General features: G+C 34.5%; 2 protein-coding genes across 2 annotated transcripts in view; one reads left to right on the plus strand and one right to left on the minus strand.

Annotated features, from left to right (window-relative positions):
- Nucleotides 1-14,229, minus strand: part of LOC136031730 (vesicular glutamate transporter 1-like) — a gene marked incomplete at its 5' end in the record, with an annotated part of 404,579 nt that overhangs the window by 138,488 nt on the left and 251,862 nt on the right.
- LOC136031722 (phospholipase A and acyltransferase 3-like) overlaps nucleotides 1-14,229 on the plus strand; it is a 51,064-nt gene that overhangs the window by 673 nt on the left and 36,162 nt on the right. The gene's annotated exons all lie outside the window — the stretch shown is intronic.

The following is a 14,229-nucleotide window of genomic DNA, read 5'->3' on the forward strand; positions in this document are numbered from 1 at the left end:
ATGACATACTTTAGCCTGTAGACCCATCCCCAAAAGTTTCATTTTCCTAACCTAAACCCTTTCTAAGATAGCAAGAAGTCAATTAACTAGAATTTTACCCTATTTTATTTGGTATTTATTAGTTTGGTGATCAAGTGCAGTATAGAATAAGCAGAGAGTAACTAAGCCTTTAGACCCTAGGATGAAAGTGAATAGCCCATATAACTTGATGCCTCGTTTATAAGCCTACACATTCATTATTCTACCATCTCTCTGGGGGTAGCTATGGGCTGTTTTGAGAGAGATTAAACAGCAGTGTTGGAAATTTTCCAGATTCCAGAGGGGGACTTGAAGCTGTCTTGTAAAGTCAAGTGGTATTGAAAATAAGCCCTATACAAAAGTAGAGGCTACTAAAGAAAATGGGCTTATCAGATCTGTCTTGTGAATACTTGAATCATTTAGACTTAACTTAGTCTTAACAAGATTTTTAAGAGGCTAAATTTTAGCTAAAGGAGGGGGGGGGGAACTGGGGTTTGGGTTGTAGCTACCTTGGCTGATTGATGCCAAAATGACAAATAGATTTTTTAGGGTGAAAACATTACTAAAATAGGCAAATATATCAGAATGCACATAGACCAATTCATTAAACTCTTTTTAGGTGCACTGAATTGAACTCTTTTTTTGGGGGGCACTGAATTTTAGGTAAATATATTACAGTTCATAGTATTGACTTACCAATAAAGTGAACATACCACTTGATGACCTTTTTTGCTCTTTACAAATATAATAATTGCTTCTTTTTCAAATTCAAATTTAAGCACTTTTTGACCTAACCAAACCTTATGATAAATAATTCTGGCTATGAGAAAATGCCATATTATTTGGCAAAAACAACCAAGAAAACAGTGCTAAGAAAAGTTAGTAGCCTTTATTTGGTCAAAAACAACCAATAACTCATTGTCTAATTGAAAGTTCATCATTTTTAGGAGCTAAGAAGTTTTCCTAATTATAGAAAACTGTATGTATCACGTGCAAGATTAGGGATTTATTGTTCCTTTTTAGGAAAGATATAGTTTAATCAAAATGTTCTTCTGAGAGTAGGCAATATATGAGTAGTGGGATCTTACCCTGTAAAGCCTAGGGGGCTGTATACATATTAGGGGTAGAGAGAATCTTGAGTGTATTTGCAAGGGTAGCAATTACTATATTTGGAATCATTATTAAAAGTGCATCAAGTAGTGTATTTATTTACTGATTAATAATGCCATAAAAAAGACAAGAAATTTGCCACAAGTGGAACCAACCTGTCTTATCAATGATTGAGTATATCATATTGTACCAGATATTTCTGTATTTTAAATTAATTGTGTTCTTTATATTGTATTTGTAATGTTTTATTTGGGCCCTGTTATTAGTAGTGTTTCAAACATATTGGTTTGAATAAACATTGCTAAGAACTGGGGTGTTTGCAAGCTAGCTGGAAACTCATAGCTAAATTACTAGCCTAAAAATTTTAATGGCAAATCAAATTGCTACTATAAATTGAATCAGCATCCATGGGGTTGCTATAATAGATAATTGCTAGTAGACATTGTAGAGGAAGCAAGCATGAATGAAGAATTTGGCTTGATATCAGCTTACTGGACAACAACTAAGGGTTTGCCTTACAATTGACGGGCATTATAAGCTTATTTCAAAATATTTTCAAATTGCAGCTTGAGACAAATTTGACTGGCCATTGTCTGGTTTGCCAATTTATTTCACCTACATTTTTGGCTCAAGCTGATGGCTTGACCCAAACTAGAATCAAGGATTGGCTTTGCCATTGGATTGTTTTGGAAGTCTGTTTCAGTGATGGCTGTCATATATTTGTGGGGGTTACTTGTTACAATGTTTTTGGTTACTTAGTGAAAAGAGAAGCTGGTTAAATCATAGCACTTTGCACCACAATTTTTGATGCTGCTAAAATTCTTTGTTTGGTTCAATAAAGACCACAAAAATACTGACATGTAATCTACAAAAATTTTGAACTTGGCCAGTAAATGTACCAGTTTTACCAACTCCTGCTATGATTTTACATGTGGTGCCACTTTCAAATAGTGACATGATATGTACCAAAATCTGAATCTTGGTTGGTAAATGCAGCAGTTTTACCAACTCATGCAGTGGTTTTACATAGGCTATTGTTTTCAAAACAGACTTACTAATTTCAACAAAAACAGTCAGCAAAAATGACCAGCCAGTTGATAAAATTTCTGCCCCCCCCCCCACCTCCCAAACATTTTTGCTAGTAACAACCCTGGTTTTGTGCATATGCTTGATGTTACAGACTTGAAACATGGCAGAATATAAGATTTGAATCGTGCTAGGCTTCTTCCATGTGTTTTTTCAAAACTACAAGTCTCAATCAAGAGTTTTCAGTCTTGGTTTCAGCTTACAACAGGCCAAAATATGACTACCTAGGAGATTTCAAATAGGTTTGGTTGAGCCTTTTAAATGTAGCTTTTTTGAAGGGAATTAGCCAGTTGCATTATGAGAATAGTGCTATCAGCAATACATTCTAAGTTTCTAATGTTTTCAACTTTAGTCTCTATTTCTAGGTTAGAGATTACATAGGATGCAGGTCTATTACCTGCCTTAACTAAAAGAAAACAGAAAGAATAAAACTTTGTTCCTTAATGTTGGTACAAGTGTACTTTTCTTTGAAACTACAGCTTTTAACCACAATTTTGAAGGGCTTAAAAAGAATTATCAGTCATATTAAGACATTTTTTTCTTAAATTTATGCAAAGAAACATTTTGCCAAATTTGTGGCACCTCAAATTATCTAAAATCTTATAAGCCAGGATCTAGCACAAACAAAAAGCTCTGAAATATTTCTTGTACTTAGTTTATATTATAAGTCTACTTCAAAAAGTTGCCTTTCCTGCAGTGGTCTGAGGTTGATGACCAAACTTGAGCTTTTTATCTACTAGGTGTCCTAAGATCTTTCTCAGTATTGCTTCCAAGAAGGGGATGTCATGATTGATCTATTTAAGGCCGTTTTAATACTGTTGCATCTGATTCTTTTACCAAAGAAGCATTATTTTAGACTTTTGAAAAGTTTTTTTTTGTGGAAATTAGGGCATACCCATAGATTATCATCTCGTTTTCTTCTTGGGGCATTTATTAGAATCTAGGTCTATTCCTAAAAATTTCCTTCACCTAGCTCAAGAACTTTCCAAAATAACACAAAATTTCATCATCTTGAAGCATGGTTGCAGGAACCTGGTAAAGAGCAATCTACTTCCCATAATAGTCAAAGTTTAAAAACAAGCTTAGAAGAAGCTGCCTAGTGAGAAAAAAATGCCAAAAATTAAGCTGATATAGGAATGGTAACTAATATTTTCATTTGTCTAATTGGTAAAGATTTATGGTAGAAATAAATATGACAATTTTGGAAAAAAAAGTCAGAAACCCCTAGCAAATGTTTTTGGATTGAAATGGAAGCTGTTCAATTGGATTCTTTCCACAATTGAATAAAAAAAGTTTTTTTTAATGGAAAGTAAGGAGCAACATAAAAACTTTAAATGAACAGAAATTACTTTGTATATGAAAGGGGCTGCTTCCTCATCAATGCCCTGCTCTAAGTTTTTTACTGTTTTAAAAAGTAGAGTTAAGAGAAAGAGTCAAACTTTAGCGTAAAGAGTGGGGCGTTGGGTACGCGGGGTACACCCTGCTCTTTACGCTAAAATTTGACTCTTTCTTTTAACTCTACATTTTAAAACAATAAAAAATTTTAGCGTAAAGAGTAGGGCGTTGATGAGGAAGCAGCCCCTTTCATATACGAAGTAATTTCAGTTTGTTTTAAATTTAATGTTGCTCCTTACTTTCCATTAAAAAACTTGTTTTTATATTTAATTTCTGAATTTTTTTGAATCAATGCATGTTATGGTTTTGGCTCTCCACAGATGAATAATTGAAACAAAATTTGCATATTTATATTTTTGGCTCAATGGCTTTCTCATAGTTTTGATTTAATGATTTTGACAAAAAAGGAGCAGGAGAGGAGGCCTAATTGCCCTCCAACTTTTTGATTATTTAAAAAGGCAACTAGAAGTTTTAATTTTTTACAAATGTTTTAATTGGTAAAAGATATACGTTACTTACAAATTAGCTTACATAACGAAATTCTATATTCTCATGTTTTTATTACCTATATGATGGGGTTCACCCCCCTCGTCAATAGCTCGCTCTTTATACTAAAGCTTAAATTTTGTCCCAATTTCTTAGGAATGACCCCTGAATCACAAAAGCCATAGAATAAATAGTTGAAGTTACTAAAAATACTTTAGTGTAAAGAGCAAGGTATTAGGAGGAGGTGAGCACATCATATGCATAATAATTTCTGTTCGTTTTAAGTTTTCATGCTTCTCCTTACTCTCAGTTGAAAAAACTTTTTCATATTTATTTTTTCATTTTTTTTTTTAACAATACTAGAAAATCTTGCACTCCCTTCATGAAAATTTCCTTCCTTGGAGGAATGACAAATTTCTCCAAGGAAAGTTCCCCCAACATATCCCCCTCTTCCCATCCCCTCCCCCAATCTGAAAATCCCCCTGAAAACGTCTTTTTACTTCCAAATAATCATTACTATATGTAAGCACTGGTCAAAGTTAGTATCTTGTAGCCCCTTCAATGGGGACTGTGGAGGAGTAAGTTGTCCCCAAAGACATAGTTGTAAGTTTTTTAACTATGCTGAATAAAATGGCTATCTCAAAATTTTGATCTGGTGACTTTGGGAAGTTAATTAGCATGGGAGGGGGCCTAGGTGCCCTCCATTTTTTCGGTCACTTAAAAAGGGCACTAGAACTTTTTATTTCCGTTAGAACGAGCCCTCTTGCAAGATTCTTGGACCACTGGGTTGATACAATCATCCCTGGGGAAAAAAACAAACAAATAAACACACACGCGTGATCTGCCTTCTGGCAAAAGACATAGAACCTAGACATAGGACATAGACATAGACATAGTTAGACATTAAAACGAAATTTGCATATTATTTTTTTTGTGGCTAAATGGCTTTCTCATAGTTTTAATCAGAAGATTTTGAGATAAAAGGAGAGAGGGAGGAGGCCTAGTTGCCCTCCAATTTATTGATTACTTAAAAAGGCAACTAGAACTTTTAATTTTTTACAAACGTTTTCATTAGTAAAAAATATACGTAACTTACGAATTAACTTTCGTAACGAACTTCTATATTCGTATGTTTTTCTTGCTTATATGCGGGGGTTCACCTCTCATCGATACCTAGCTCTTTACACTAAAGCTTGAATTTTGTCCCTATTCCTTAAGAATGACCTCTGAATCACAAAGGCTTTAGAATAAATAGTTGAAATTACTAAAAATACGCTAGCGTAAAGAGTGAGGTATTACAAGGAGGTAAACCCCTCATATGTGTAATAATTTCTGTTTGTTTCAAGTTTTGATGCTGCTCCTTGCTTTCAGTAGAAAAAACTTCACATATATTTTTTCATGTTTTTTTTTCAATAATGCTAGAAAATCCTGCATTTCCTTCATTGAAATCCTGTTCCCCCATGAGAAGTTCCTTCATGGAAATATCTTTTTGATTTTCGTTAAGATTGTATGACCTTTAGGGGTGTTTCCCCTATTTTCAAAAATGAGGCAAATTTTCTCAGGATCGTAACTTTCGATGGATAAAACTAATCTTGATGAAATTTATATATTTAAAATCTGCATTAAAATGCGATTCTTTTGATGTAACTATTGATATCAAAATTCCATTTTTTAGAGTTTCAGTTACTATTGAGTCAGGTTGCTCCTTACTACAGTTCGTTACCACGAACTGTTTGATTTTCTTCCTCCATGACAAATTCTTCCAAGGAAAGTTCCCCCAACATATCCCCCTCTTTTCAACCTCTTTTCCCCCCAACCAAAAAATCCCCCTGAAAATGTCTGTACACTTCCAATAACCATTACTATATGTAAGCACTGGTCAAAGTTTATAACTTGTAGCCGTCCCACAGGGACTGTGGGGGAGTAAGTCGTCCCCAAAGACATAGTTATTAGGTTTTTTGACTACGTTGAATAAAATGGCTATCTCAGAATTTTGATCCAGTAAATTTGGGAAAATGATTAGCGTGGGAGAGAGTCTGGGTGCCCTCCAATTTTTTTGGTCACTTAAAAAGTGCACTAGAACTTTTCATTTCCGTTAGAATGAGCCCTCTCGCAAGATTCTAGAACCACTGGGTTGATACAATCTTCCCTGGAATTCCTCCTATTTTCTAAAATAAGGCAAATTTTCTGAGGCTCGTAACTTTTGATGGGTAAGACTAAACTTGATGAAACTTATATATTTAAAATCAGCATTAAAATGCGATTCTTTTGATGTAGCTATTAGCTTCAAAAATCCATTTTTTAGAGTTTTGACTACTCTTGAGCTGGGTTGCTCCTTACTACAGTTTGTTACTACAAACTGTTTGAATAGGAGTAGTTCTTTTCTTAGTTTATTTTTAAAAGGAATTAGATGGTGCTTCACTCAACCTGGTATTCTTATTTTTTCCAACAGAAACTTCCCACAAGGAATGATTCTGAGCAACAGCTTCAAGATAGCTGAGCCAGTTGCTGTCCCAGAAGCACCCAAAGTGCAAGAAATCTGTTCTTAACACTGTTCTTACAGTGTACACTGTTCTTAACCATTGACCACCTATTTTTCCTCTGGGCAGCTTTTCCAGTTCTCAATTGGTTATGCTTTGATAATTAATTTGGGAATGCAATACCATTTGGCCTAGAACATGCTGTTGCAAGTACTTGCAAATATGTTTGTTGGACACATGATTATGACACTGAATACACGAAATACAGCATAATTAGTTGTTGCCAAATATGTCCTTTTTTTGCTAATATAAACTATGACAATCTATGTTTCACAGCCATATACTTTTGAGTTCTTATTAAAATCATGTGTTATAAACTTCGATTTTTGATGAAAAACTATGCATCAATATTTCCCTTATGAGCTATTTAGTTTAAAAAACAGCTATAATAAGGAAACTCGATCTTTTGTTTGTTTATCATATTATCCCTTTAACCCCACAACTTGCCAAAGGTACTTTGGGTACAAAGGGTACTTTGGTACTTTCTTTGACTTGCTCCTTGCTGCTGCCTTTTAGGGATATTGAAGAATGATTCAGGAAGTTTATTACAATTATTATAATCGTTTTCTGGATTCGTATTTAAGCCAACCACATTGGAGTTGGCAGTTGGCTGTTTTTTTATGAAAGGTTTACAAGAGGTTGGATTGTCTTTGAACTGACTTCTCTCAAATATGGGGTAAAACACAGAAAATATTTTCATATTAGGGAAGACGTATATTTTCCATACATGATCAAGGCAAGCTAGGAGATTTTCTATGTATATGTATATTCCATGGAAAGGAATTTATCCAGGAAGGGTCTATTTTGTAATGACAACTTCATGAGCCGGCATTGATGGTAATAATGGCTCCATTTAGCTTATGCATAGTAAAATACCAGACAAAGATGTTCTGTACCTGGAAATGAATGGTGAATTGAAGATGACATCATGAGAGATGACTAAGTATTTGTACTTGATGTCAAATCTATGCCCACAAAGTGGCAAAGAATTGAGTCTTGCTATTGTCTAGGTTACAGGTTATGCTATCTAATGCTGCTTCATACTGTATTTAGGCAAAATATTTCTGTGCATTGGGCTGTTAGTTTGTGTTCACTTGCCTCTAAAGCTTCACGTGGTAATGTATCAGAATAATTATGTTTGTTTTTGCTTATATTTATTTTATTTTGTTACTGAGTATCCTGGAACAGTTAGTTTGATTTTCAGGATACATTTGCATGGGGATAAGAAGATAAGAAATGTTCTTTGCAGATTAGCGCGTTTTTAGGAATATATTTTACTTTTATTAATCATTGTGTTACTCTAAAGTTGTCAAAGATTCAGCCTTTCAAAACATATATTTTGTTATGAGCAAGCAAAAGAGCGAGCATTGCCTAGCTATCTAGCTATCCTGGAATAGGTCATCGGGTTTGTGGGGTAAGGTCTGGTTCTTGTAAGAATGTAATGCCAATTTTATTTATACATAAAAGGTGTAAATTTGTCTAATTTAAACTCTGATAGTAATTTCATATTTTACAGCAGCATTGAGTTAAATTACTGTTCATTTCATGTTATTGTAATGTGCATGAAGGAAGAATGCGTCATGTTGTGTATGCATTAGTGCATTTTTTATGAAATATGTTACTGCTGTTTCAATCATTATTGTGTTGCTCTGGAGTTGTCAATGATTTAGTCTTTTAAAAGCGTTTGATCAATCATGAGCTAGCGAAAGAGTTTTTTTTTTTATCTCTCTCTACTTCTTGGGTTGTCGACCCTTGCAAATATAGCCTGGCATAGTCTCCCTCAATTTACTACAGTTGGTAGTCAGAGTCTTTAGTCCTTGCATGCTTACTATCATTGTTTAACATTTCCAGTTAATATGGGCTCTATTTTTGTTTGTATCTTTTATATGCTAATCTCTATTTAAACAATTCCAGATTGATTTTGCGAAAATGTCAGGTTTCTAGCTTAATTATTTTTGTTGGATGTCATTTGAAGGACATGTAGATAAATAAATGTACGTTTGATTTTGTATTGGCCTCTGTACATACTAACATGCTTGTTATGTTTCCCTGATCTCTGGAGCTCTCGTGGGATTGTCCATATAGTGTAGGCTCTGTGTTTGCACTGGAGGTTGTAAAGGATAGACCTCCTGATTAGTGAAGGGTAGCAGGTTTTGGTAGTAAGGGTGGCAAGTGTTCTATAAGTTTTGGACGTTTTACTGCGAATTTTGGCGAGTTCTCTTGCTGAAGTGTATGAACAGGGGGGGGGATTCTGGAATAGAAGAAATGTGTAAACTGATTGTTCTAGGTGTTTCATGGCCAGATGGTTTTTCTGTTATCTGTGTAAAAAAAGAGTTGGTGACTTGTGTTTCTATGGCTCACAGAAAAACTGGCAATTTTTACAAAAATGACTAAAACAAAGCCAATATATCAGACAACCTTGAAACAAAGATTTCAAGCCTTTATATATGGGAAGACAAAACGTATTTTACCTGATAAAACAGGTTTCAAGCCTCCATCTATGGAAATACAAAACTTATTTTACCTAAGAAACTGATCATGTCATTGTGTTTGTTTGGTGCCTTTTTTTTCTTGGAATGATTCTATTGAGCCATTGGCATTTGAATATCAAAAGAGGGCTCATTCGAGCATAAACCTGAAAGTTCCTGTGCTATTGTCAAGTAACAAAAGAGATTGCGCCTAAGTATATTTGGCATGGAGAGAACTAAGGTGCTGTCAAGTAAAAATTCTGATATAATCAGCCGATTTTAAAGGTATTAAAACCCCACTTGTATAGCCTCCAAGTTTCAGAGTCCCTAATTCCACACGACGGTGCATTTTGTACATGCAAATACATGCAGCCCTTACAAAACATATATTTAATATGGACAGTTACATTTAAGCTTAATTTGACCTTATTGATACATTTGACAAATCATTAATGTATGTACAACACTTTATATCCTTTCACCAACTTTTAAGTGAGGTATTATTGCTATATTATATAGAATACTGCATCCCTATATACCAACCGCTATGTGGGAAGGTCAGTGGATCTTTAAGTAGTCAGGGGGTGCCTGAACCTTCGTAAAGTGTGTATGTGTGTGTGGTGGGGGGGTTAATTTCACCTCTTTCCTTTCATTAATTCTAAGGAGTATGTTTGGAGTAAAGCTGAAATATGGGTGCTATTAGGTGAGACCTATCTTCTTATTGCAGATATAACACTGGTATCAGCACATCAGAGTTTGCCTAAAATAACAACTTTTTTTGTATCAGATTTGAGTCTCTTCCCTTTTTCATATTTTCTGGAAAAAGGGAAATCTTTTTGCGTTATTTTCTAGTGTGAGTTAACTGTTTAATCTAGCTTTTTTTTCTCACTATTGATAGAGGCTGGATTATCCAAAATATTCGGACTTTTATCAGTATTTATATTTTCTTTCTCAATTTCAGTGTTTTAATTAAAGTTTCTCCCGTTGTTTTTTAGTTTCAGTTTAATTAACTTTGCGACCTTGCATGAGAGCCAGTGAACCCGAATTAAAGCCGTCCTCCAATGGTTGTACTCCCCCAACCCTTTTTGATCACTGAAAAGATTTGATAAGAATTACTTATGAAGTTAGAATGACAGAGTAGAGTGGAGACTCTTAGATACATGGACTAGATCATTCAGTACTATCTGGAATAGTAAATCCATCTTTGAACATTTTTAATTCTTTTAATAGTTCTCATCCACTTTAGGATATGGAGGTAATAGGCTGTTATTGGACAATAGCCCACTCACATAAAAAATTGGGTCCTTCTTATATACAAGTTTTGCGTGCATGCACTTGGGGGGGGCGTTATTGTCGACCTGAAACCTCATAATTTTTCCTTTTGGTGTGAAAATACGATGTTGTTTTTGATGGAGTTATCAAAAATGTTTTTAACAGTATTAGAGAGGAGTCTTTTCAAAGCGTTACCACTCTTCACCTAATATGTAACTTTTCAATTTTTTCTAATTTGATGGTCCTCTAGTCTCATATAATAATTTTAACTGGAAAGTACATGTATTTTGACATTTTAGACAACAAAGAATCCGACTAAATAAACTTTTAATGCAGATAAAAGAAATCACGCGCTTGGAAGAAGATCTGGCAGATAAGATATAAAATTTGGAATTTGCTCCCGATCTTAAGATGCAAATTTATATCGTTATTTATATTTTTTTTTCGAGTCGTTTATCCTTGCAGTAAAACAAAAAACCTTAAGGGGATTTGATCATAGGCAACGCAATAGTGGTACCTAAGTAAAGATCGAACTGGACATGATGTACTATTTATCTAATTTTTTTTACCATGGCACTTCGTTGGAAGGAGCTATAGAAACTTTGAAAGGGGCTTGTTCGATTGGAAATTGAAAGTTCTAGTACCGCTTTTAAGAGTAAAAGTGATCGAAGTGCTAGAGTTTAGGTGTTCTGAGAATTTTTCCTCAGTCACATTTTGGCTGTGTTTATATAATATTAAATAAAATACAGGTTTTTTTTTTAACTGAAAGTAAGGAACGACATTAACACTTAAAAAGAACAGATACTACTCCGTGTATGAAATGGGCTGTTCCTTCCTCGACGCCCCGCTCTTTACGCTAAAGTTAGATTTTTTGTCTCAATTCTACTTTATAAAACAGTAAATAACTTTAGCGTAAAGAGCGGGACTTTGAGGAAGGAACATCCCCTTTCATACATGTAGTAATATCTGTTCGTTTTAAGTTTTAATGTCGCTCCTTACTTTCAGTTAAAAAAACTTGTTTTTTTTATTTAATTTCTGACGTTTTTGAATTAATGCTTGTTTTATTTTAGCTCTCCGCAAATGAATAAATAAAACGAAATTTGTGTATTAAGTTTTTTTGTTGAATGACTTTGTCTTAGTTTTGATCAGACGATTTTGAGAAAAGGGGTGGGAGAGGAGGCCTAGTTGCCTTCCAATTTTTCGGTTACTTAAAAAGGCAACTAGAATTTTAATTTTTAACGAACGTTTTTATTAGTAAAAAATATACGTAACTTACAAATTAACTTATGTAACGAACTTCTATATTCGTATATTTTTATTATGTATATGAGGGGGTTTCCCCCCTCGTTAATACCCACTATTTACACTAAAGCTTTAATTTTATCCCAATTCTTTAAGATTGACCCCTGAATCACAAAGGCTGTAGAATAAATAGTTGAAACGACTAAAAATACTTTAGCGTAAAGGGCGAGATATTTAGGAAGAGATGAACCCCCCATGTGCGTAATAATCTCTGTTCGTTTTAAGTTTTAATGCTGGTCCTTACTTTCAGTGGAAAAAACTTTTTCATATTTATTTTTTCATTGATTTTTTAAAAATAATACTAGACAATCTTGTACCCCCTTCATGGAATTTCTCTTCTTCCATGGCAAATCAATCCAAGGGAAAATCCTCCAGCTTAGCCCCCTCGCCTCACCCCTCCCCCAACCAAAAATGCCCTTGAAAAGGTCTGTACACTTCCAAATAACCATTACTGTATGTAAACGCCGGTCAAAGTTTGTAACTTGCAGCCCCTCCCCCGGGGATTATGGGGGAGTACGTCAACCCCAAAGACATATTTATAATGTTTTTCGACTATGCTGAACAAAATGACTATCTCAAAATTTTGATCCATTGACTTTGGGAAAAAATGAACGTGGGAGAGGGCCTAGGTGCCCTCCAATTTTTTTTGGCCACTTAAAAAGGGCACTAGAACTTTTAATTTCCGTTAGAATGAGCCCTCTCGCGAGATTCTAGGACCACTTGGTCGATACGATCACCTCTGAGAAAAAAACAAACAAAAAACAAATAAACACGCATCCGTGATCGGTCTTCTGGCGAAAAGTACTAAGTTCCACATTTTTGTAGATAAGAGCTTGAAACTTCTACAGTAGGGTTCTCTAAATCGCTGAATGTGATGATGTGATTTTCGTTAAGATCGTATGACTTTTAGGGGTGTTTCCCCCTATTTTCCAAAATAAGGCAAGTTTTCTCAGGCTTGTAACTTTTGATGAGTTAGATTAAATTTGATGAAACTTATATATTTAAAATCAGCATAAAAATCTGATTCTTTTGATGTATCTATTAGTATCAAAATTCCATTTTTTTAGTGTTTCGTTTACTATTTAGCCGGGTCGCTCCTTACTACAGTTCGTTATCACGAACTGTTTGATTATTGTTTTTCGGGCCGAAATCCTGGAACTTGGGCACTGGGTCTTTAAATACCGATTCGAATGAATCATTTTCTAATAATCTAGAATTCTGAACTGTGGGTGATCACAAGTGTGACCATCCTTCTCTGGTAAATTAGAAATTTCATATCGTGGCGATAAATACTTTAGGGTTCTCATACATGTTTAATTTTATTGTATGATTTATTTTTATTTGCTATAAATCAAATACATTTAATTGATATGCAAGTACCTGCCCCCAAAAAGAAGATACAAAAAAGTACTTGCAACTGGGTACTTTTTGGATATATACATTTTTGGATGTATTTAAGTCAAAACTTCGTTTTTTAGACTTGTGGCTTCTGTTGACAATGATCACTCATCACTTACAATTTGTTACAACACTAGATTGTAATCTCTTGTGTTGTACAGAGAAATCTTCTGAAATAAGAGGAGAGCTATCTCCGTGCAGCACTCATGTTACAGGCTTAACCCAAAGATCTTCCTGTAAATGAAAGAAGATTCAAGAAGATTTCTAACTCCCCCCCCCCACATGCCAATAAAAAACTCTGCGTGAAGGGTCGTGGAGAGTTATAAAATTTGGTATAATATTAAACCCTTTGAACCCTCAACACCTCTACCCACCCAAAGATACTTTGTCGCTTCTTCCTAAAACCTGATATGTAATATTACACCACTATGCATAAGTCTATCAAGTTTCAAATGAATCAGTTTAGTTAAATGAAGCTATAAATTACATGTGTATATTAACCATTGATTGTGTTGATTGGACTACTTACATCTTTAGAAGCGATTTCCTCATTACATGACACTTCTGCCTTTGAAAGTGGGAAGCTTAGTATATAACTTTTTGATAATTTTAAATTGATTGGCTATTTCAGGATTTATCATCAATAGCTCCTTCTTTCTCTGCGCCAAAATTGTTTTGTGCCACGAACTGGCAGAGAAGACCATTTTGCTATGACATAATCATTTTTCTTGCTTAAGAAGGGCTCTAGAACTTTTGATTTTCGTTGGAATGAGCCTTTACTCTATTTTCTAGGACCACTGGTTTGGTACGATCATCCCTTGGGGAAAAGAACAAATAAACATGGCTTCGTAATCATTCTTCTCTGAAAAAAAATGCAAACGTTCGTGTTCTTATAGATAGGGGCTTTAAACCTCTACAACAGGGTTCTAAGATATGCCGAATTTGATGGTGTATATTCTATCAAAACCATTCACCTTTTTGATAGTGTTTCTACCCATTATCGAAAATAAGGGAAATGTTCTCTGAGTCACAACTTTTGGTTGGTAATCGTAAATTTAGTAAATTTCACGTACTTGAGCAACAATAAAAAGTCAATTCTTTTGATGTATCTTTTGTTGTCAAACTTTTTTTTTAGAGTTTTGGTTGCTTTTAGC

The sequence above is a fragment of the Artemia franciscana genome, chromosome 10, assembly GCF_032884065.1.
Source record: "Artemia franciscana chromosome 10, ASM3288406v1, whole genome shotgun sequence".
Classification (NCBI taxonomy): Eukaryota; Metazoa; Arthropoda; class Branchiopoda; order Anostraca; family Artemiidae; genus Artemia; species Artemia franciscana.